This window comes from Oncorhynchus tshawytscha, linkage group LG06 (assembly GCF_018296145.1).
Source record: "Oncorhynchus tshawytscha isolate Ot180627B linkage group LG06, Otsh_v2.0, whole genome shotgun sequence".
NCBI classification, from domain to species: Eukaryota; Metazoa; Chordata; class Actinopteri; order Salmoniformes; family Salmonidae; genus Oncorhynchus; species Oncorhynchus tshawytscha.
In genome coordinates this window covers 35,851,414-35,877,156 of record NC_056434.1, presented here as the reverse complement: position 1 = coordinate 35,877,156, position 25,743 = coordinate 35,851,414, and the positions used below count along the sequence as shown (strand labels likewise).

At 42.6% G+C, this 25,743-nt stretch overlaps 1 protein-coding gene across 2 annotated transcripts in view; it reads right to left on the bottom strand.

Annotated features, from left to right (window-relative positions):
* Positions 1 to 25,743, bottom strand: part of LOC112252498 (leucine-rich repeat neuronal protein 2-like) — a 50,327-nt gene that overhangs the window by 6,409 nt on the left and 18,175 nt on the right. Inside the window, exon 1 of one of the 2 annotated variants that reach the window (XM_024423759.2) lies at positions 72 to 434. The exons of the other annotated variant lie outside the window; for it this stretch is intronic. The gene's annotated coding sequence lies outside the window, so the exon portion shown is untranslated. Of the gene's footprint in view, positions 1 to 71; positions 435 to 25,743 lie in introns of those variants that run through there. 2 annotated transcript variants of the gene reach the window in all.

The window sequence follows — 25,743 nt, the reverse complement described above, 5'->3', positions numbered from 1 at the left end:
GACATGTCCTAGCAAACACACTCAAGCAATTATGTCCAAACATTTGCAGCTCACGGAGAAATAGTCCTTACCATCAGATGAGTATCATTGACTGCATGCATCTCTCGATCTTTCCTCACTCTCCTTCTGTGCCTCTTTACCTCTCCTCGATCTTTTTACTGTGTTGTTTTTATCTGGGAATGTTCTGTCAGCTTTTTTTCTATGTGTTCAGGGCAAGCTCTACCATAAATAATAATTATTTCGATCGATCTCTCTCTCTCCTTAAAACATCTGTATGTCCTTCTCTGTGTTTCTCTCTTTTTAAAATATCCCTGTTTTCCTCTCTGAGGCTGAGGAGAGATCTCTACAGGATGAATCTGCCTACTACCTCTGCTCTCCCCAACCCCTCTGTATCTTTGACAGTGTGTATGTGCTCTCTCTCTCTCTCTCTCTCTCCCTCCCTCTCTCTCTCTCAAGACAAATATGAATTAATAGGAGATTCTGTCCCTCTCTACTCTCCAATGCCTCATAATTGCAGGCTCAGTGAGCTTTACATTTGAGTCATTTAGTAGATGCTCTTATCCAGAGCAAATTACAGTTAGTGCATTAATTAGGCAGGACAACCACATGTCAAAGTAAGTACATTTTTCCTCAATAAAGTTGCTATCAGCCTAAATAAATAGATACGGTTGGGGGGGGGGGTGGCTGTGGGATTAGTTAAGATGATATTCTTTAAAGAGGTACTCCTAGCTTTTGGAATAGCGCACTGGTTTGCTTTTAAAAAGTGGTGTATTGGAGCGTAGCTGCTGGCCACATAGAGAATGAACTATATGAGCTTCAGTGCACTGAGTTTTCCCGTGTGTGTGTGTGTGCAGTAAAGCAGAAGATTCTATCTTCTCTTTCTCTCTCTCCAGCAGTTGCACCTCTCCCCCCTCCTCTTCCTTCTCTCTGTGTGTAAAAGAGAATGACTATATATCTTTGTGTTTGTGTGTTTATGCCCTCAGACATTCCTGTGCCATTAGTGACAATTGAGGGGAAGAAACAAGGATTGCACAAAAGTTTCTGTTCTCTCCCAACAAACACTGACAAGTCACCTAACCTACACAGCTCAACACAAGGCTTTTCTGCTCAAACTCAGGCTTGAATGTGTGTGTTTATTGTGTGATCGATCAGCAAATCTATAAATAAAGATGTATAAATATATCTTCATTATTAACCTAACCCATCTAACCGTAATGGAAGTCAGGATGGAATGTCATGTTTAGTGTTGACCTTTTTTTACCTTTCCTAATCGCATAACAACACAGAATAGGTACATCAGAGAGAGAGGATATATGGATGGATGGATGGATGGATGACGGATGGAAGAATGGAGGGATGGAAGGATTCCTGTTGTGCAGAGAGAAGGGGATTATGGGAGCTGAGTGACAGAGATTCAGAAAAGTATGTCACCGAGACACACACACACGCACACACACACACACACACACACACACACACACACACACACACACACACACACACACACACACATGTATTCACCCTGCAGGCTGAAAAGCAGTGGGGATGAGGGATGAGAGGGAGCAGCATGAAAAGGAATCAAGAGGAGAGGTCGTCATAGCAACAATCAGAGAGCATTGCTTTTATTTGAGAGAAAACAAGCACTGCTTCCTATGTTCTCTCTTGAATTTTTCTCCTGTGTCTTTCCTCTATTCACCTCTCCTCTCCTCTAGCTTTCCTTTATTCTCTTCTCATTTCCTCTCTGTGTGTGTGTGTGGTCTACTCACACTGAGTCATGGTTGTAAATCATATGCTCCATTACGATGACCCTTAGTTAGGGCTGAGGTGAAGCATGTTGCAGTGTCAGATCCAGGGAATGATTCATATATCAGAGTAAAGCACTAAAGCATACACACACAGACAGACAAACACTTCTGCCTCTCTAGTAATTCATTTCAGTGTAAGCAAACTGTACATCAGCAGCAGCCTCATGAAGGTGCATCTCATATGAATGAATATGATACAATACAGTATGATACCATGTGATACTTTTGAATCCTTATGGCTCTTTCTCCCTCTTTACCTCCCTGTTCCTCTCGCTCTCTCTCTGCATTGGAATTCTGTCCACAACAGGTGTGCTGGACTGGGGAAGTCCTCAAGGACTTATGACACACCCGCCACAGCACAACACAGCTAAATGGTGTGGTGTGTGTGTTGTAACACTGCAGAGAGAATGAGGGAGAATCTGCTGCCATGGTGACAGGCCCAGCAGTATCTAATAGCAACCGGTTGCTAGGGAGCCTGCATTGGGAGAGGAGTTGGTGTGTGTGTGTGTGTGTGTGTGTGTGTGTGTGTGTGTGTGTGTGTGTGTGTGTGTGTGTGTGTGTGTGTGTGTGTGTGTGTGTGTGTGTGTGTGTGTGTGTGAGGGTTTTGTAATGCATGGTTGAGTTTAGAGAAGAAAATCAAAGCAAGTTATACTGAGTTCTCTTTGGCCTTGTTTATGATGGCTGTTTGGTCACGTTGGCGCTATTTGACACTAAATCCAGTATGGTTTTAAAGAGTGACTGCTCTTAAAATGCTAGAAAGTGTCCAATGTGGTATTGATATCAGTCGGAAACATTTATTATAGTGTCAAAATTGACTGCAAATTAAATAGGATATTTGTGGTCATAGTCACTTCACAATCGAAGAAGGAGGTGAAGGATGTGAAGCGTGAAGGATGTCTGGCGAGACTATGTCAGAGTGGATAAATTGCCTCTCCCCTCCATTCTATTGGCAAATGTGCAATCACTGGAGAAGAAACTGTATGAGTTCCGTTCAAAACTATCCGATCAACGTGATCTAAAAAACTGTAATATCCTGTTTCTCCAAGTCATTGCTGAACAAGGACATGGTAAATTTAAATCAAGCTGGTTTTCTATACAATCAGCAGTACAGAACAGCGGAATCAGGGCGGCTCAACAGCTGGTGTCTCTAATACTAAGGACGTCTCAAGGTTCTGCTCACCTGAGTTAGAATACCTCATGATAAGCTGTAGACCACAGCATTTACCAAGAGAGTAAATGCGCGCTTTCGTACTTCCGGCGCCGACAGAGATGGCCGCCTCGCTTCGCGTTCCTAGGAAACTATGCAGTTTTTTTACGTGTTATTTCTTACACTAGTACCCCAGGTCATCTTAGGTTTCTTTACATACAGCCGACAAGAACTACTGAATATAAGATCAGCGTCAACTCACCATCAGTACGACCAAGAATATGTTTTTCGCGACGCGGATCCTGTGTTCTGCCTTACAACCAGTGTAACCGAGTGGATCACATGCAGCGACCAAAAAAAAAAAACGACTCAGGGAAAGAGGGAAACGAAGCGGTCTTCTGGTCAGACTCCAGAGACGGGCACATCGTGCACCTCTCCCTAGCATTCTTCTTGCCAATGTCCAGTCTCTTGACAACAAGGTTGATGAAATCCGAGCAAGGGTAGCATTCCAGAGGGACATCAGAGACTGTAACGTTCTCTGCTTCACGGAAACATGGCTAACTGGAGAGACGCAATCCGAAGCGGTGCAGCCAGCGGGTTTCTCCACGCATCGCGCCGACAGAAACAAACATCTTTCTGGTAAGAAGAGGGGCGGGGGCGTATGTCTTATGGCCAACGTGACATGGTGTGATGAAAGAAACATACAGGAACTCAAATCCTTCTGTTCACCTGATTTAGAATTCCTCACAATCAAATGTAGACCGCATTATTTACCAAGAGAATTCTCTTCGATTATAATCACAGCCGTATATATCCCCCCAAGCAGACACATCGATGGCTCTGAACGAACTTTATTTAACTCTCTGCAAACTGGAAACGATTTATCCGGAGGCTGCATTCATTGTAGCTGGGGATTTTAACAAGGCTAATCTGAAAACAAGACTCCCTAAATTTTATCAGCATATCGATTGCGCAACCAGGGGTGGAAAGACCTTGGATCATTGTTACTCTAACTTCCGCGACGCATATAAGGCCCTGCCCCGCCCCCTTTCGGAAAAGCTGACCACGACTCCATTTTGTTGATCCCTGCCTACAGACAGAAACTAAAACAAGAAGCTCCCACGCTGAGGTCTGTCCAACGCTGGTCCGACCAAGCTGACTCCACACTCCAAGACTGCTTCCATCACGTGGACTGGGAGATGTTTCGTATTGCGTCAGACAACAACATTGACGAATACGCTGATTCGGTGTGCGAGTTCATTAGAACGTGCGTTGAAGATGTCGTTCCCATAGCAACGATTAAAACATTCCCTAACCAGAAACCGTGGATTGATGGCAGCATTCGTGTGAAACTGAAGGCACGAACCACTGCTTTTAATCATGGCAAGGTGTCTGGTAACATGGCTGAATACAAACAGTGCAGCTATTCCCTCCGCAAGGCTATCAAACAAGCTAAGCGCCAGTACAGAGACAAAGTAGAATCTCAATTCAACGGCTCAGACACAAGAGGTATGTGGCAGGGTCTACAGTCAATCACGGACTACAGGAAGAAACCCAGCCCAGTCACGGACCAGGATGTCTTGCTCCCAGGCAGACTAAATAACTTTTTGCCCGCTTTGAGGACAATACAGTGCCACTGACACGGCCTGCAACGGAAACATGCGGTCTCTCCTTCACTGCAGCCGAAGTGAGTAAGACATTTAAACGTGTTAACCCTCGCAAGGCTGCAGGCCCAGACGGCATCCCCAGCCGCGCCCTCAGAGCATGCGCAGACCAGCTGGCCGGTGTGTTTACGGACATATTCAATCAATCCCTATACCAGTCTGCTGTTCCCACATGCTTCAAGAGGGCCACCATTGTTCCTGTTCCCAAGAAAGCTAAGGTAACTGAGCTAAACGACTACCGCCCGTAGCACTCACATCCGTCATCATGAAGTGCTTTGAGAGACTAGTCAAGGACCATATCACCTCCACCCTACCTGACACCCTTGACCCACTCCAATTTGCTTACCGCCCAAATAGGTCCACAGACGATGCAATCTCAACCACACTGCACACTGCCCTAACCCATCTGGACAAGAGGAATACCTATGTGAGAATGCTGTTCATCGACTACAGCTCGGCATTCAACACCATAGTACCCTCCAAGCTCGTCATCAAGCTCGAGACCCTGGGTCTCGACCCCGCCCTGTGCAACTGGGTACTGGACTTCCTGACGGGCCGCCCCCAGGTGGTGAGGGTAGGCAACAACATCTCCTCCCCGCTGATCCTCAACACTGGGGCCCCACAAGGGTGCGTTCTGAGCCCTCTCCTGTACTCCCTGTTCACCCACGACTGCGTGGCCATGCACGCCTCCAACTCAATCATCAAGTTTGCGGACGACACAACAGTGGTAGGCATGATTACCAACAACGACGAGACGGCCTACAGGGAGGAGGTGAGGGCCCTCGGAGTGTGGTGTCAGGAAAATAACCTCACACTCAACGTCAACAAAACTAAGGAGATGATTGTGGACTTCAGGAAACAGCAGAGGGAACACCCCCATCCACATCGATGGAACAGTAGTGGAGAGGGTAGCAAGTTTTAAGTTCCTCGGCATACACATCACAGACAAACTGAATTGGTCCACTCACACAGACAGCATCGTGAGGAAGGCGCAGCAGCGCCTCTTCAACCTCAGGAGGCTGAAGAAATTCGGCTTGTCACCAAAAGCACTCACAAACTTCTACAGATGCACAATCGAGAGCATCCTGGCGGGCTGTATCACCGCCTGGTATGGCAACTGCACCGCCCTCAACCGTAAGGCTCTCCAGAGGGTAGTGAGGTCTGCACAACGCATCACCGGGGGCAAACTACCTGCCCTCCAGGACACCTACACCACCCGATGCTACAGGAAGGCCATAAAGATCATCAAGGACATCAACCACCCGAGCCACTGCCTGTTCACCCCGCTGCCATCCAGAAGGCGAGGTCAGTACAGGTGCATCAAAGCTGGGACCGAGAGACTGAAAAACAGCTTCTATCTCAAGGCCATCAGACTGTTAAACAGCCACCACTAACATTGAGTGGCTACTGCCAACACACTGTCAATGACACTGACTCTACTCCAGCCACTTTAATCATGGGAATTGATGGGAAATTATGTAAATATATCACTAGCCACTTTAAACAATGCTACCTTATATAATGTTACTTACCCTACATTGTTCATCTCATATGCATACGTTGATACTGTACTCTATATCATCGACTGCATCCTTATGTAATACATGTATCACTAGCCACTTTAACTATGCCACTTGGTTTACATACTTATCTCATATGTATATACTGTACTCGATATCATCTACTGTATCTTGCCTATGCTGCTCTGTACCATCACTCATTCATATATCCTTATGTACATATTCTTTATCCCCTTACACTGTGTATGACAGTAGTTTTTTTTGGAATTGTTAGTTAGATTACTTGCTCGTTATTACTGCATTGTCGGAACTAGAAGCACAAGCATTTCGCTACACTCGCATTAACATCTGCTAACCATGTGTATGTGACAAATAAAATTTGATTTGATTTGATTTGATTTGAGTTTTCATCTATATTTTTGGTAGCTGTCTATTTACCACCACAAACCAATGCGGTTGGCACTAAGACCGCACTCAATGAGCTGTCTTCTGCCATAAGCAAACAGGAAAACGCTCATCTAGACAGGGCGCTCCTGCATTAAAGCCATGGACTTAAATGCAGGGAAACTTAGACCAAATGCAGGGAAACTCTGGACCACCTTTACTCCACACACAAAGATGCGTACAAAGCTCTCCCTCACCCTCCATTTTGCAAATCTGACCATAATTCTATCCTCCTGATTCCTGCTTACAAGCAAATATTAAAGCAGTAAGGGACCGTACATTTGCAATATGGACTTTCTCACCGACCATATGGCAAATGTCAAAATGTTCCCTTCATGTATGGAAGCACCAGTGACTCTGTCAATAAAAAAGTGGTCAGATGAAGCAGATGCTAAGCTACAGGACTCTTTTGCTAGCACAAACTTGAATATGTTCCGGGATTCTTCCTATGACATTGAGTACACCACATCAATCATTGGCTTCATCAATAAGTGCATCGATGACATTGTCCCCACAGTGACTGTACGTACATACTCCAACCAGAAGCCATTACAGGCAACATCCGCACTGAGCTAAAGGCTCACTCTCCCAGGACCTAGGATCAAGAGAGACGCTCAAGTGGTTTAGTACTATATCTCTTGACACAATGATGAAAATAATCATGGCCTCTAAACCTTCAAGCTGCATACTGGACCCTATTCCAACTAAACTACTGAAAGAGCTGCTTCCTGTGCTTGGCCCTCCTATGTTGAACATAATAAACGGCTCTCTATCCACCGGATGTGTACCAAACTCACTAAAAGTGGCAGTAATAAAGCCTCTCTTGAAAAAGCCAAACCCTGACCCAGAAAATATAAAAAACTATCGGCCTATATCGAATCTTCCATTCCTCTCAAATATTTTAGAAAAGGCTGTTGCGCAGCATCTTACTGCCTTCCTGAAGACAAACAATGTATACAAAATGCTTCAGTCTGGTTTTAGACCCCATCATAGCACTGAGACGGCACTTGTGAAGGTGGTAAATTACATTTTAATGGCATCGGACCGAGGCTCTGCATCTGTCCTCGTGCTCCTAGACCTTAGTGCTGCTTTTGATACCATCGATCACCACATTCTTTTGGAGAGATTGGAAACCCAAATTGGTCTACACGGACAAGTTCTGGCCTGGTTTAGATCTTATCTGTCGGAAAGGTATCAGTTTGTCTTTGTGAATGGTTTGTTTTCAGACAAATCAACTGTAAATTTCGGTGTTCCTCAAGGTTCCGTTTTGGGACCACTATTGTTTTCACTATATATTTTACCTCTTGGGGATGTTATTCGAAAACATAATGTTAACTTTCACTGCTATGCGGATGACACACAGCTGTACATTTCAATGAAACATGGTGAAGCCCCAAAATTGCCCTTGCTAGAAGCATGTGTTTCAGACATAAGGAAGTGGATGGCTGCAAACTTTCTACTTTTAAACTCGGACAAAACAGAGATGCTTGTTCTAGGTCCCAAGAAACAAAGAGATCTTCTGTTGAATCTGACAATTAATCTTAATGGTTGTACAGTCGTCTCAAATAAAACTGTGAAGGACCTCGGCGTTACTCTGGACCCTGATCTCTCTTTTGAAGAACATATCAAGACCATTTCAAGGACAGCTTTTTTCCATCTATGTAACATTGCAAAAATCAGAAACTTTCTGTCCAAAAATGATGCAGAAAAATTAATCCATGCTTTTGTCACTTCTAGGTTAGACTACTGCAATGCTCTACTTTCCGGCTACCCGGATAAAGCACTAAATAAACTTCAGTTGGTGCTAAATACGGCTGCTAGAATCCTGACTAGAACCAAAAAATTTGATCATATTACTCCAGTTCTAGCCTCTCTACACTGGCTTCCTGTCAAAGCAAGGGCTGATTTCAAGGTTTTACTGCTAACCTACAAAGCATTACATGGGCTTGCTCCTACCTATCTCTCTGATTTGGTCCTGCCGTACATACCTACACGTACGCTACGGTCACAAGACGCAGGCCTCCTAATTGTCCCTAGAATTTCTAAGCAAACAGCTGGAGGCAGGGCTTTCTCCTATAGAGCTCCATTTTTATGGAACGGTCTGCCTACCCATGTCAGAGACGCAAACTCGGTCTCAACCTTTAAGTCCTTACTGAAGACTTATCTCTTCAGTGGGTCATATGATTGAGTGTAGTCTGGCCCAGGAGTGGGAACGGAAAGGCTCTGGAGCAACGAACCGCCCTTGCTGTCTCTGCCTGGCCGGTTCCCCTCTTCCCACTGGGATTCTCTGCCTCTAACCCTATTACAGGGGCTGAGTCACTGGCTTACTGGGGCTCTCTCATGCCGTCCCTGGAAGGGGTGCGTCACCTGAGTGGGTTGATTCACTGATGTGGTCATCCTGTCTGGGTTGGCGCCCCCCTTGGGTTGTGCCATGGCGGAGATCTTTGTGGGCTATACTCAGCCTTGTCTCAGGATGGTAAGTTGGTGGTTGAAGATATCCCTCTAGTGGTGTGGGGGCTGTGCTTTGGCAAAGTGGGTGGGGTTATATCCTTCCTGTTTGGCCCTGTCTGGGGTGTCCTCGGATGGGGCCACAGTGTCTCCTGACCCCTCCTGTCTCAGCCTCCAGTATTTATGCTGCAGTAGTTAATGTGTCGGGGGCTAGGGTCAGTTTGTTATATCTGGAGTACCTCTCCTGTCCTATTCGGTGTCCTGTGTGAATCCAAGTGTGCGTTCTCTAATTTCTCTCTTTTCTCTCTCTCTCTCGGAGGACCTGAGCCCTAGGACCATGCCCCAGGACTACCTGACATGATGACTCCTTGCTGTCCCCAGTCCACCTGGCCGTGCTGCTGCTCCAATTTCAACTGTTCTGCCTTATTATTATTCGACCATGCTGGTCATTTATGAACATTTGAACATCTTGGCCATGTTCTGTTATAATCTCCACCCGGCACAGCCAGAAGAGGACTGGCCACCCCACATAGCCTGGTTCCTCTCTAGGTTTCTTCCTAGGTTTTGGCCTTTCTAGGGAGTTTTTCCTAGCCACTGTGCTTCTACACCTGCATTGCTTGCTGTTTGGGGTTTTAGGCTGAGTTTCTGTACAGCACTTTGAGATATCAGCTGATGTATGAAGGGCTATATAAATAAATTTGATTTGATTTGATTTGATTTAGAGCTGCTGCTTTCAAGGAGTGGGACTCTAACCCGGAAGCATATAAGAAATCCCACTATGCCCTCCGAACCATTAAACATGCAAAGTGTCAATACAGGACTAAGATCGAATCGTACAACACCGGCTCCGACGCTCGTAAAATGTGGTAGGGCTTACAAATCATTAGGCTACAAAGGGAAGCACAGCCGAGAGCTGCCCAGTGACACGAGCCTACCAGATGAGCCAACCTACTTCTATGCTTGCTTCGAGGCAAATAGCACTGAAACATGCATGAGAGCACCAGCTGTTCCGGATGACTGTGTGATCACACTCTCTGCAGCCAATGTGAGTAAGACCTTTAATAAACAGGTGAACATTCACAAGACTGCAGGGGCAGACGGATTACCAGGATGTGTACTGCGAGCATGCGCTGACCAACTGGCAAATGTTTTCATTGACATTTTCAACCTCTCCCTGTCCGAGTCTGTAATACCAACATGGTTTAAGAAGACCACCATAGTCCCTGTGCCCAAGAACACTAAGGTAACCTGCCTAAATGACTACCGACCCGTAGCACTCACATCTGTAGCCATTAAGTGCTTTGAAATGCTGGTCCTGGCTCATATCAACACCATTATCCCACTCCAATTTGCATACCACCCTAACATATCCACAGATGATGCAATCTCTATTGCACTCCACACTCCGCCCCGAAAGCTCATCACTAAGCTAAGGACCCTGGGACTAAACACCTCCCTTTGCAACTGGATCCTGGACTTCCTGATGGGCTGTCCCCAGGTGGTAAGGGTAGGTAACAACACATCCACCACGCTGATCCTCAACACAGTCCCCTGTTCACTCATGACTGCACGGTCAGGCACGACTCCAACACCATCATTAAGTTTGCCGTTTACACAACAGGGATAAGCCTGATCACAGACAACGATGAAGCAGCCTAAAGAGAGGAGGTCAGAGACCTGGCAGTGTGACAACAATCACTTCCTCAACGTGATCAAGACAAAGGTGATGATTATGGACTACAGGAAAAGGGGGACCGAGCATGCCCCCATTCTCATCAACAGAGCTGTAGTGGAGCAGGTTGAGAGCTTCAAGTTCCTTGGTGTTCACATCACCAACAAACTAACATGGTCCAAGCACACCAAGACAGTTGTGAAGATGGCACAACAAAATATATTCCCCCTCAGGAGACTGAAAAGATTTGGCATGGGTCCTCAGATCCTCAAAAGGTTCTACAGCTGCACAAATAGAGAGCATGGTCTCACTGGTTGCATCACTGCCTGGTATGGAAACTGCTCGACCTCAAGGCACTACAGAGAGTAGAGAGTTTCTTATTCTTATTCGTATTTTTTAAACTGCATTGTTGATTAGGAACTTGTAAGTAAGCATTTCACTGTAACTGTTGTATTCGGAGCATGTGACTAATACAATTTGATTTGATGTGTACTCAGTGCATGCGCTGACAACCTGGCAAGTGTCTTCAATGTAAATAACCTAATTTATGTCCCTCTTACTGCCCGGAATGCCTCTGCTGGTCCTACAGCTATTGTATGCAGTAATCATATGACTATGAACCAGAGTAATACTGTTAGCACTGAGGTGGTGTGCCCTAGTAGGAAGTCTACTTTATGCAGCTCACCCTGCACAAATAAAAATAACCTGAGTAAGTCTACCTCTGCTAAGCTTCCCAGTAAAGCAAGAAAAATAATCAAGCATCCCGGAAAAGTTTTAAAAATAGCCTACATTAACATTTTTAGCTTAAGAAACAAGGTTCATGAAATCAATCATTTGCTAGCAACAGATGAGATTCATATTTTAACTATCTCAAACTCACTTAGATAAAAACTAAAAACCTTTTATGATACAGTGGTAGATACAAGGTTATAACATTTACAGAAAAGACAGAAATGCCAGTGGTGGAGGTGTTGCGGTCTATATTCAGAACCACATTCCTATAAAGCTGAGAGAGGATCTGATGTTAAATACTATTGAAGTAATATGGCTACAGGTTCACCTGCCTCACCTAAAGCCCATTCTGGTGTGAAGCTGCTATAGACCACCAAGTGCTAACAGTCAGTATCTGGATAACATGCTTGATAATGTATATCATATCAACAGAGTTATTCTTTCTGGGTGATTTAAATATTGACTGGCTTTCATCAGGCTGCCCACTCAAGAGAAAGCTTCAAAACTGTAGCCAGTGCCTGCAACCTGGTTCAGGTTATCAATCAACCTACCAGGGTAGTTACAAACAGTACAGGAATGAAATCATCAACATGTATTGATCATATCTTTATTAATGCTGCAGAAATTTGTTTGAAAGCAGTATCCAAAACTATCGGATGTAGTGATCACAATATAGTAGCCATATCTAGGAAAACCGAAGTTCCAAATGCTGGGCCTAATATAGTGTATAAGAGGTCATACAATACGTTTTGTAGTGATTCATATGTTGTTGATGTGAAGAATATTTGTTGGTCCGTGAGGAATTGAAAAATGTTATTGTCTTTGGATCACATTAAATGAAATTTTTCAAATAAGACAAACTCTGCTCCATCATTCATTGAATCAGATGGCTCATTCATCACAAAACCAACTGACATTGCCAACTACTTTAATAATTTTTTTAATTGGCAAGATTAGCAAACTTAGGCATTACATGCCAGCAACAAATGCTGACATTACACATCCAAGTATATCTGACCAAATTATGAAAGACAAGCATTGTGATTTTGAATTCCAGAAAGTATGTGTGGAAGAGGTGAAAAAATTATTATTGTCGATCAACAATGACAATCCACCGGGGTCTGACAACATGGAAGGAAAATTACTGAGGATAGTGGAAAATATTGCCACTCCTATTTACCACATCTTCAATTAAACCTACTAGAAATTGTGTGCTCTCAGGCCTGGAGGGAAGCAAAAGTCATTCCACTACCTAAGAATAGTAAAGCCCCCTCAACTGGCTCAAATAGCTGACCAATCAACCTGTTTCAAATGTTGAGAAAAAAATATGTTTGACCAGATAAAATGCTATTTTACAGTAAACAAATTGACAACAGACTTTCAACACGCTTATAGGGAAGGACATTCAACAAGCACAGTACTTACACAAATTACTGATGATTGGCTGAGAGTAATTGATGATAAAAAGATTGTGGGGGCTGTTTTGTTAGACTTCATTGTGTCTTTTGACATTATCAATCGTAGTCTGTTGCTGGAAAAATGAATGTGTTTTGGCTTTACACCCCCTGCTATATTATGGATAAAGAGTTACCTGTCTAATAGAACACAGAAGGTGTTCTTTAATGGAAGTCTCTCCAACAAAATCCAGGTAGAATCAAGAATTCCCCAGGGCAGCTGTCTAGGCCCCTTACTTTTTCAAGCATTACTAACGACATGCCACCGTTTTGAGTAACGCCAGTGTGTCTATGTATGCAGAAGACTCAACACTATACACGTTTGTTACTTACGGCAACTGAAATTACACTTAACAAAGAGCTGCAGTTAGTTTCAGAATGGGTGGCAAGGAATAAGTTAGTCCTAAATATTTTAAAAACTTAAAGCATTGTATTTGGGTCAAATCACTCACTAAACCTCAACTAAATCTTGTAATGAATCATCTGGAAATGTAGCAAGTTGAGGAGACTAAACTGCTTGGAGTAATCCTGGATCGTAAACTGTCATGGTCTTAACATATTGATACAACAGTAGCTAGGATGGGGATAAGTCTGTCTATAATAAAGCACTGCTCTACGTTCAACACCACCAAGCTCATCACTAAGCTAATGACCTTGTGATTAAAAACCTCCCTCTGTAACTGGATCCTGGACTTCCGGACAGTCCGTCCCCAGGTGATTAGGGTAGGCAACAACACATACAACACAGTTCCCCTCAGGGGTGCGTGCTTAGTTCCCTCCTGTACTCCCTGTTCACCCACGACTGTGTGGCCACGCTCAACTTCAAATATCATCATTAAAATTGCAGATGACACCATGGTGTCAGAGACCTGGCAGTGTGGTGCCAGGACAACAACGTCAGCAAGACAAAGGAGATGATCGTGGACTACAGGAAACAGAGGGCCGAGCATGCCCCCATCCACACATCACTAAAGAATGATCATGGTCCACACACACCAACACAGTTGTGTTTATACCACAATGCAGTTGTGAGCATACTAGGCACTCTATATTACAACATCAGTATGAATATGGATGATATGTTGGCTGAATGCTCCTGGCAGGGACCTATGTCAGCTGGTCTGTCAGAACTTCATGAGCTCCATGACCTTGGGCTAATAGACTTTATACTTTGGCTCTTGCCGGCCCTGTGCAGTATTTTCCTCTTCCGAGTCAGATGATGTTGTGCTTGAGCTTGTTCCTGGCTGAAAGCTTTCCTCCAATGGGTCTACAGGATCTGTACTACTAAAGGTGTGACGAATCATCATCAGCAGCAGCAGCAGAATTAGTCTGTAGGACCTACACTAGTCAGGGATTAGCCAACATATTACTACTTTGTCCAGATCAATACACACTCAAACAAGGTACTATATCCACCCCTCCCTTTTGTGTAAATTGATCATGCATAATAACCTTCATACACACAGCACCTACCCCCAACAGACAGCAGTCGGTCACCCACACCATCCCCTCCTTACTAACTCTGCTTTTCTCCAATTCAGACTTCAAGCCTCCATAATACAAAGGAAACTACAGTAAAAGTTGTAACCTACTTATAAGCACCAACTATGACCTCAAGACACAGACCGTGTTTATGCCTAGCTCCAGCATGTTTATTTACTTGTCATGGGAAGATTTAACAGAAGATTTAACAAAGGTGACACTAGTTCCTGGTGCTGAGCTTGATGTAGATGCCGCTGCAGACGTTAATAGAATCGGACTCTATCAATAGAACACTTAGGCCAGTCATGTTAGACTTTACTAGCTAACGGTTAAATACAGACCGGTAGTATGGGATCAATATCATGCAAAATGTGTTCACAAATGTGAATCACCAATCCACAAATGTAAATTGCTTTCCCCAAATGTAAATCGCTATCTACAAATGCAATTCACTATACACAAACAAACACCTTTTGATTTAGATTTGTAAATTGATATATTGAATTAGAATTGTTTTAAAACTGCAGATATGCAGGTAATTTCCAAGGGCCTTAAGAAAAACTGGTCTTTACAAAATGAGTTCTCACATTTTTACAGCAGATACTGTCTGCTGTAAATTAGAAGTATCTTTCATACAAATCTTAACCTCGTGACCCATTCCATACATCTGTTGTGTGTCATGTAGAATGAAGGAGGATGGACTTTGCTATAAAATGCTGTGGCTCAAACCAGCTGGTTGAGTTCTCAGTGATCACCTCCAGGGGTGATTACCGACCAGCTCCATTACTGCACTAATTAAATAATAAAGTTTGAATGTTTGGAAGAAATCTTAAAAGTCTCTCCTTTGATTACAATAATTCCACCACAGGGATCAGACTTTGTAACAGTACTGCTTCCATCCTTCTCCTCGCCCCAGCCTGGGCTTGAACCAGGAACCCTCTGCACACAACAGTCACAAAAGCCATGGCCCTTGCAGAGCAAGGGAAACAACTACTTAAGGTCTCAGAGCGAGTGATGTCACCGATTGAAACGCTAATAGCACACCGCTAACTAGCTAGCCATTTCACACCGGTTGCACTCACCCGCTTTCACTGCGTCCTTTCCGCAGCAACCAGTGATCCGGGTCAAAAGCATCAATGGGATCAACGTTTATGGGAACTTTTTTTCTACCCTGGAGAACTTTGTCTTCATGGCAATCATTTTACTTAAGACCCTTGGATATTACCTGTATATCTGCAGTTATAAAAAAAATCTAATGCAATATATTGATTTACAAATACAAATCCAAAGGTGTTTGTTTGTGGATAGTGAATTGCATTTGTGGATAGCGTTTTACATTAGTGGAAAGTGATTTACATTTGTCGAAAGTGGTTTACATTTGTGGATTGCTGATTTACATTTGTGGAAAGTGATTTACATTTGTGGAAAGTGATTTACATTTGTGGATTGCTGATTTACATTTGTGGAAAGTGATTTACATTTTTGGAAAGGTGATTTACATTTGTGAATACATTTGGCATGATATTGATCACATTTGGTAGGCTGTTGATATTGTAATGAAGCTCACTTTAGCTTGCAAAGCTACAAATCACATTGCCATTTAGCAGCTAGCTAATTACATTGATTTGCTTTGGAATGTCTAGCCAGCTTATTATGAAAGCTAGCTAGACAGAGTTTGGTTTAGATAAATAAATGTAGTTTGCCAGCTAGTTATCTCTGCTCGACTTCATAGTAAGGTAACCGATGAACTGTTACCCCAGCAGCCTGTGCTTGCTTGTAGTTTGCACATGCAGATACTGAGCACAGTGGCGATTTTAGCATGTAAATCTTGATGGGGCAAAACAAAAAAGTGGGATGCATGCCAGCAAAGTCACTACAGTCATTAATTGCACTATAACAGTGACAAACTGTGCCCCCAAATTGTTAGGGCCTACATAAATCTGTCCCAACAGCAGTCCCAACATCCTAACACTGCTACACCTGGCTATCAGCAGAGCCTTGTCTGGCAGCGAAACAGTTAATTCAGCCTCATTTACTGACTTTAAAAAAACATAGCTGATATGGCTTTACTTGCTTAAACAAATGTGTTTCTAATGACAATTGAGATGTACAAACTATGGTAGAAGGGGATGACAAGTGGATAAGAGGCAATCCGTAATTTGGATGAAGACATTAACGAGTGAGCTAGGACGGACATAGTTAATAACAGAATTCAGTACATGAATGAACAGCAACAGAATTCAGTACATGGTCTGTTCTTACAGAGTTCTCATCCAAGTCAGAACCGTAGGATAAAAGAAGGGGGCATAAAAGCAGACAATGAAAGCTCTTACAACATTTTATGATTACATTTCTCTGTTCTTCAGGTCGTAGCTCTAGAAAGATGCCTCAGTTCCCAATTTACAATTCGGAGTTGGATGACATTTCAAAACATATTCCCCAGTCAGAGCTCGTTTTTTTCAGAATTCCCAGTTGTAAACTCACTGAAGTCAAGTTTTCGCAGTTTCGAGTTAACATTTGTTTTGAGGGCAGCATAAATCATGCATCATTGACAGCATGGCCAATGTTGAATGTTTATCATTTTAAACTTGGACATAAGTCCCTTAATCCCAGATTTGGGACCACACAACTACTGTCACTGATTCCTTCCAAACCACTCATTGTGAATTTGCAATTTCCAACTCGTTGTGTGTTGTTTATGTCCAATGGCCAATGAGCATCCATAGGTTTTATCTATAATTTCACTTCTTCATTTCACTTCATATGATAATATTAAAAAGGATTTTCCAGTAGATTGTCGACTTGATTCATGATGATGACTGCTAGCTAAGATTTTGAAAGTATGATGTTGACATGATCAGTCCAATCAAAGTTACTGTATACATGTGATTTGACGTAATTTTATCTGTGGCCAATGACCTTGAGCCTTCTTGGATGGGCACTTCTAATGTAACTATGGCAGCACCAGAGGAGCTAGAATTTTCCAAGCCTGCCCTTAAACTTGGCTTGCCCCACCACCACAGAAAGCACTGAGCTAGGCTGAAACACCTGCATTTTGGAGCTGCCTTACCCAAGAAAGCAAAAAAAGAGACTGTTTGTATGCGGCTTTATTAACGCAATGATATTTTTTTTTTACATTGATTGCAAATTGGTATGTGACACGTATTAATGCCAAAATAACATGCAAAAAAATGTGGGTTTCAAAACAGGTGGGGCTCTGCCCTGAATGACGGGTCGCCACTGACTGAGCACCACACCATGACAAAACTTTACAGTTGTTGTCGACACAAAATAAATGGTTCTTCGCCAGCAAATATTTCATGAACGAGTGGCTGGTCTAGTGAGTAACGTTGGCAACTGTTAACACACATTCTCAACTGGATCCACCTCGACAGGGGCGGTACTACGTCCTGAAATCGCTATGAATTCTAGATATTATCGTTCGTTTTAAACCAGGAAATGTAGATGCCTTGTTTCTACCGGTGAGATGCGAAAACGCTCATATTTGCGCGTAGTGAGGAGATTCTCGATGTTTATGACATATTATATGTTAATAACATATATGGACATATACAGAGAAAGAGCAGTGGTAAGTAATTGTAGAGTAGACAGATTGTCTTTCCATATGTGCATGCATGTACAGGTCTGTATGTGTGTGTGCTTGTGTGTTGACGGCGTGGACAAAATGGGCCGCAAGCAGAGGGCCCTCAGACTTCAGAAAAGACCACCCCTCCACCACCCAGAGCCTCGGTCATCACTAGTTACCACAGCCACAAAGTCATGTGGCCCTCCTACCCAACCAATCAGATGAGGTAGTGTGATGACGCCTATTCCAGTTTGAGGACCAAATAACTATATACATTAGGGAACAAGAATTGGCAACGTCACTCAAATTCATAACATTAACTAGGTTTCCATCCAACCAGCGTGTAATGGGTCCTAGGTGGAGCTGGTGTAGACAGTCAGGTGCCAGTCAGCAGATATGAGTAATCAACGTACTTTTACTCAAAATGTCAAAAATACATAGTAACAAATACATGCACACCATGACAGACCGAAAATACAAATAAACAATCACTCACAAAATACCACATGGGGAACAGTGGGTTAAATAATAAACAAGTAATTAGTTGAGTGAAACCAGGTGTGAAAATGCAGACAGAACAAATGGAAAATGAAAAGTGGATCGGCGGTGGCTAGAAAGCCAGCGACGTCGACCGCCAAACGCCGCCCGAACAAGGAGAGGGACCGACATCGGCGGAAGTTGTGACACAGCGATAGATTTTCATGTGAATATTCTAAAATCTGCATATTGCATTTTCCAACCAGTGGTGTTTCCACCAACTGACTTTTTGTGGATATAAATCAGTGTGTGATGACATAGTGCACACAAAATGTACCTTTTTCATGTACCGAATAAAAATCTAAGTTCAATGTGTTTCCATTGCATTTTCAAATCCATCGATAGTTTTCTCACAACAACTGTTGCGTTAAAGAGCAAATTTGCGTACTCTGGTCTTGGCACGTACGCTCTAGCAAACAACTGGCAGATATAGGTAGTTAACATGATGAGATTATTATGGATAAGAGCGAGAATACTTTTATTTGTCAAATGGCAGTCAACATTGATCATCATGTCACCAGAATCAGACCCTCATTATTGGAAAGGAGCATCAAGATCACTGTGCATTTTCACCAAGCTGTGAAGTTCATCATAAATTATTTAATCTGTAGCCTAATAAACTGCATGGTTGTCGTAGTGGGAGGACCACACACCTTATCATCACGTGACTCCAATTTGGATTAATTTTACAGACAAAAAAAGATCCCACTATGTCGAACAAAGGAATTACAGTTGAAGTCGGAGGTTTACATAAACCTTAGTCAAATGCATTTAAATTCAGTTTTTCACAATTCCTGACATTTAATCCCAGTAAAAGTTCCCTGTTTTAGGACGTGAAATGTCAGAATAATAGTAGAGAGAATAATTTATTTCAGCTTTTATTTCTTTCATCACATTCCCAGTGGGTCAGAGGTTTACATACACTCAATTAGTATTTGGTAGCATTGCCCTTAAATTGTTTAACTTGGGTCAAACATTTTGGGTAGCCTTCCACAAGCTTCCCACAATAAGTTGGATGACTTTTGGTCCATTCCTCCTGACAGAGCTGGTGTAACTGAGTCAGGTTGGTAGGCCTCCTTGCTCGCACACACTTTTTCAGTTCTGCCCACAAACTTTCTATAGGATGAGGTCAATGATTTGTGATGGCCACTCCAATACCTTGAGTTAATTGTCTTAAAGCCATTTTCCACAACTTTGGAAGTATGCTTAGGGTCATTGTCCATTTGGAAGACCCATTTGCGACCAAGCTTTAACTTCCTGACTGATGTCTTGAGATGTTGCTTCAATATATCCACATAATTTTCCGTCCTCATGATGCCATCTATTTTGTGAAGTGCACCAGTCCCTCCTGCAGCAAAGCACCCCCACAACATGATGCTGCCACCCCCGTGCTTCACGGTTGGGATGGTGTTCCTCAGCTTGCAAGCCTCCCCCTTTTTCTTCCAAACATAATGATGGTCATTATGGACAAACAGTTCTATTTTTGTTTCATCAGACCAGAGGACATTTCTCCAAAAAGTACAATCTTTGCCCGCATGTGCAGTTGCAAACCGTAGTCTGGCTTTTTTATGGCGGTTTTGGAGCAGTGGCTTCTTCCTTGCTGAGTGGCCTTTCAGGTTTTGTTTATATAGGACTTGTTTTACTGTGTATATAGATACTTTTGTATCTGTTTCCTCCAGCATCTTTACAAGGTCCTTTGCTGTTGTTCTGGGATTGATTTGCACTTTTCGCACCAAAATAAGTTCATCTCTAGGAGACAGAACACGTCTCCTTCCTGAGTGGTATGACGGCTGCGTGGTCCCATGGTGTTTATACTTGCGTACTATTGTTTCTACAGATGAACGGGGTACCTTCAGGCATTTGGAAATTGCTCCCAAGGATGAACCAGACTTGTGGAGGTCTATATTTTTTTTCTGAGGTCTTGGCTGATTTATTTTGATTTTCCCATGATGTCAAGCAAGGAGGTACTAAGTTTGAAGGTAGGCCTTGAAATATATCCACAGGTACACCTCCAATTGACTCAAATTATGTCAATTAGCCTATCAGAAGCTTCTAAAGCCATGACATAATTTTCTGGAATTTTCCAAGCTGTTTAAAGACACAGTCAACTTAGTGTATGTAAACTTCTGACCCACTGGAATTGTGATACAGTGAATTATAAGTGAAATTATCTGTCTGTAAACAATTGTTGGAAGAATTAGATGTCCCAGCCGACTTGCCAAAACTATAGTTTGTTAACAAGAAATTTATGGAGTGGTTGAAAAACAAATTTTAATGACTCCAACCTAGGTGTATGTAAACTTTTATTTTACCTTTATTTAAATATTTAATTTATTTAACTAGGCAAGTCAGTTAAGAACAAAATCTTATTTAGGAACAATGGTTTAACTGCCTGTTCAGGGGCAGAATGACAGATTTGTACATTGTCAGCTCATGGATTTGAACTTGCAATCTTTCGATTACTACTCCAACACTCTAACCACTAGGCTACCCTGCCACCCCAACTGTATTCCGACTTCAACTGTATCTGTCGGCATGTATTAAATTGTACCGGATCTTCCTGTTTCCAACGCAGCTGTTTTATACGGTATGATTTACTCACATAAAAACTGTGGATGGAAACGTGGTTAGTTTGAAAAGACAAAAGGTTTTGGGCAAAAGGGTAAGTTGTCATTTCCTTTTTAGAAAACTACTAGCTAACTTCTGATACTATCATCTAAAATGAGCTTGCTAGCTAGCCAACATATGGGATTCCATTCCAAGCACAGAGGAGTTATTCTATTTGACGTTGTTAGTTTCCCAAGCCTTCAATTCTGATAGTAATGTATCATATTCTTGACCTTCAACAGATGCAAAAAAAAAACTCAGTTGGGAGAGTAAAAGTCTCCCATCCAATGTTCTGTTTCAAGTTGTGGGCACAAAGACGTATGAATGCCACCAGGGGAAAGACACACAAACAAAATCTAAAGAGAAATGTGTTGCTGAAATGAACATGAAGGCAGTAAGTTCAAAGACAAATCACTGTAATGTATACCATACACTGGGATTTTCCTCAGTAAAATTGAAGAAGGGGCTTTAAATGCGTGTCCTTACTCTCTGGTCACTAAAGATCCCATGGCACTTATTGCAAGAGTATTTAATGATGAGTACCATTTTTAGGTGTAAATCAAACTGTAATCCTATCATGTAACTGTGTATAAAAGTACAATGTATATATATATATATATCAAAGTGTATAAATAATGATTCTGCAACTACGGGCACTTTCGTGTCCTCGGGTCAATTTTGGGGATTTTATAAAAAACAACAAAAATAAAAATATTTGTATTGTAAAGTAGTGTGTAACTGACTACAGAGAAGTCAGGCGCAGGAGAGCAGAAATGGGTAGCAAACGGAGCCCTTTATTGAGGCGAACAAAACACGGCACTCAGAAAACTAAACACACATGGGTTACAATAACCCGGCACAAACCAGCCTGGAGTACACATACATTTACACATAACAATTCCACACACAGACATGGGGGGAAACATATGCAAGACGTGTAATGAGGGAATGCAAATCAGGTGTGTGGGAAAACAGGACAAAACAGATGGAAAATGAAAGGCTAGAAGACCGGTGACGTCGATCGCCGAACGCCACTCGAACAAGGAGAGGGACCGACCTCGGCGGAAGTCATGACATGTATGTTAAGTTCACACTGGAATCACCCCATACTTTTTAAACACCTCTGTCAAGTATTTTAGCTACTTTTCAGATGCATTTTATACCTCAATTTGACCATTTTGCCCTTGTCCCTGACCCAGACTTCTAAGCTTCTACTATGTTTTTCTCTGAGAAACATTAATAATTACACATTATATCATGTTATATACTACAGAAAGAGTCAATTAAATAAAATCTACATAAATATTTATTGCGAATACAAAATTTATACACTTTTATATAAATACATTGTACTTTTGTACACTGTCAATTTGTTTGTCTTCATGCTATTTTAAAAACAATGCAGATATTGGAGTAAACCTATTTTGGGTTAAGGCAAGTAACCATGAGTAAGGGCAAACATCATGATAAGCTTATAAGCTGAGTTTGAATAAGACATCCCATTACCACTTTGCATTTAGAACAGTTGATTTAACTATATTTAATAAATACTGAAATCATTGATGGATCACTAGATAAAATAAATGCATGTCTCTTGTCTGCCCCTGCATGCCAGTCGGCATACGTATCATCACACTCCCTCATCTGATTGGTTGTTTACCACCAAACGTAAGCCGGTATACGCATCATCCTCACTCTCATCTGATTGGTCAAGTAGGCGGGCCTTCTTACTTTGTGGCTGTGGTAACTAGGGACGACCCTCCCTCTACCGCCCTTCCTCATGCTCCGCAGAGTAGACACACCCTCTGCATCCAGTTACCACGGAAACGACCCTGGAGCACCTGAGTCATCTCATTAAGGTTGGAGCAAAGACTTCCTGAACCCTCACCCTGAAAGTAAAGACTACTGGCTCTTTCTTCATCATTGTCTGTGTTGCAACCTTCTTTGTTTTTAATAGATGGCAGTTCGGTGAACCATTTCCATTTCTGGGGGTTGTTCAATGGAAGTTTCAGTGGAATTTCAATTAAAGTTTGCAAAATAAAAATGTTGGTTGTGGGCCTAAATACTTAATGTGATCTGCCGCTTTCTGTGACCATCATTGCCATAAGGATTTACTGTAAACAAATGCCACTGTGTGTAATGTGGTCCTGTGTTATCACGGACAACACAATGGCATGGAGGCACTGCAGGCTAAAAGTCTATAGAAATCTGTTTTACCCTGTCCAACCAATGACCCCATGGGAAATTAATGGGAAATCTTAGAGACTTTTCCTTAGGATTTACAATAAACCTGAATTTATTATATATTTATAATGCCAACATTGCAACCCTGATGTTGAAAAGGATCATATGCTGGAGGCTGGCTGGGCTGCAACATGATATCACAGGAAAAGGTCATTCTGTCACATTTTGCAAGTGTTGCATCAACAAATTGAAGCTTATGTCAATTGGCATGCTCCCAACAGGCTTTGCGGTGCCAGTGGGAAAAGATGGGCTGCAAGATGGGCTGCAACCATTTGACGCTTATGTCAATATATCGCAGTCAATGGGAAAAGATAAGTGTAAACCAATTGATGCTAATGTTAAGACATTGCATTCAATGGTAAAACATGAGTTTCCCAGGGTTGATGGCGCGTTTGTCAATACATCGCAGTCAATGGGAAAATATGAGTGCCAACCAATTGATGCTTATGTCAACACATTTTCCCATTCAATGGGAAGAGAAGAGACTCACAAGGTTGACACTTATGTCAGTACATTTCCAGTCAATGGGTGTTTTGTAATAGATGCGGGACCACTGTTGGGGTTTGGATGCTGGAATTATTTTGTGAGTGTACGAATGTGTGTTGATGACCTACAGGACCACCTTTGTTAAGTGATTGTTTGACATTCAGATGAAAACATCACGACAGTTTGTGTTTATGCCACGTTAAAAAGGCATAGGTGGCGTGTCCATCGGGCTGGAGGAAGTTAAGATTTCCCTAAAGTGGGCAGCATGCTCTGCAAATATCAATTAGATGATAGTTTAGTTGCGATTGCAGATAGACCCAGTCAGATAATTTCGCAATATTTAAAAATACAGTTGCGGAAAAAACGTTTGGAAAGCAAATGGCTATTGCTGTAAAGAGACGACAATGAAAAGACTCCAATCCCTCTTTTAGTTATCCAAAATCTCAACTTTATTTAGCAAACAGTAGCCTATCTTATTGGCACTAGCTGAGAACATCGGCCATATCCCCAGTGAGTGTACATATTGACTGTCTTTATCATTGGGTCAGTGACACTTTTGTTTGTTTTTGGACAATAATTTCCTCCTCCAGGTTAGATATTGTATTTTTGTCTCCCCTTTTCATAGGCCAATTATATGGATCTGACAACGTCGCTTTTATTGATTTGTTTGTCAGTGTCAGCAGAGTAGGTTACCCTGTAATTTTGGTAGTATTAAAAAAGATTATGCTAATGTCTCCATTCATATAAAGTGTAGTAGAATGGCATGAAATGTGTTTATAAAAGGACAACAAGAAATGCATCGGATAGGCCTGTATGACCTATAGCCTTGCCTACAAGAAACAAGGGGGTCCCTCAGGGGTGAGTACTTAGTCCAGTCCTGTACTCCCTGTTCACCCACGACTGCGTAGCAGCACACGACTTCAACACCATCATTAAGTTTGCTGATGACACGACAGTCGTAGGCCTGATCACCAAAGACGATGAGAGCCTATTGGGATGAGGTTAGAGAAATGACAGTGTGGTGCAAGGACAACAACCTCTCCCTCAACGTCGTCAAGACAAAGGAGCTGGTCCTGGACTACCAGAAACGGAGGGCCGAGCACGCCCCCATTCACATCGACGGGGCGGATCGAGAGCTTCAAGTTCTTTGGTGTCCACATCACTAAGGACCTATCATGGTCCAAACACACCAACACAGTCGTGAAGAAGGCACGACAATGCCTCTGCCCCCTCAGGAGACTGAAAAGATTTTGCATCGGCCCTCAGATCCTCAAAAGGTCCTACAGCTGCACCATTGATATGGCTGCATCACCGCATGGTATGGCAACTGTTTGGCATTCGACCGTAAAGAGGCTACAGCCCAGCACATCACTGGGGCTAAGCTCCCTGCCACCCAGGACCTCTATACCAGGCGGTGTCAGAGGAAGACCCTAAAAATTGTCAAAGACTCCACCTACCCTAGTCATAGACTGTTCTCTATGCTTCCGCACGGCAAGCGGTACCGGAACGCCAAGTCTGGAACCAAAAGGCAGCTGAACAGTTAATCAAATGGCTACCCGGACTATTTTCATTGACTTCCTTTTTTAAACACTGACTCTATGCACACTCACTGGACTCTACCCACACATACAGTGACACTACAACACACACTTTCACATACGCTGCTGCTACTCTGTTTATTGTCTATCCTGATTGACTAGTCAGTTTTACCCCTACAATCATGTACATATTACCTGAATTACACCTTGGACCCTTGCACATGGACTTGGTACCGGTACTCCTTGTTATTTTAGTACTATTTCCTTGTTTTATTTATCACAATTTTTTCCCTTTTTTCTTGCTTGTTGTATTCGGGGGATGTGACAAATACGATTTTTATTTCATTCAACATCCAGTATATTGCTAAGAATGTGAG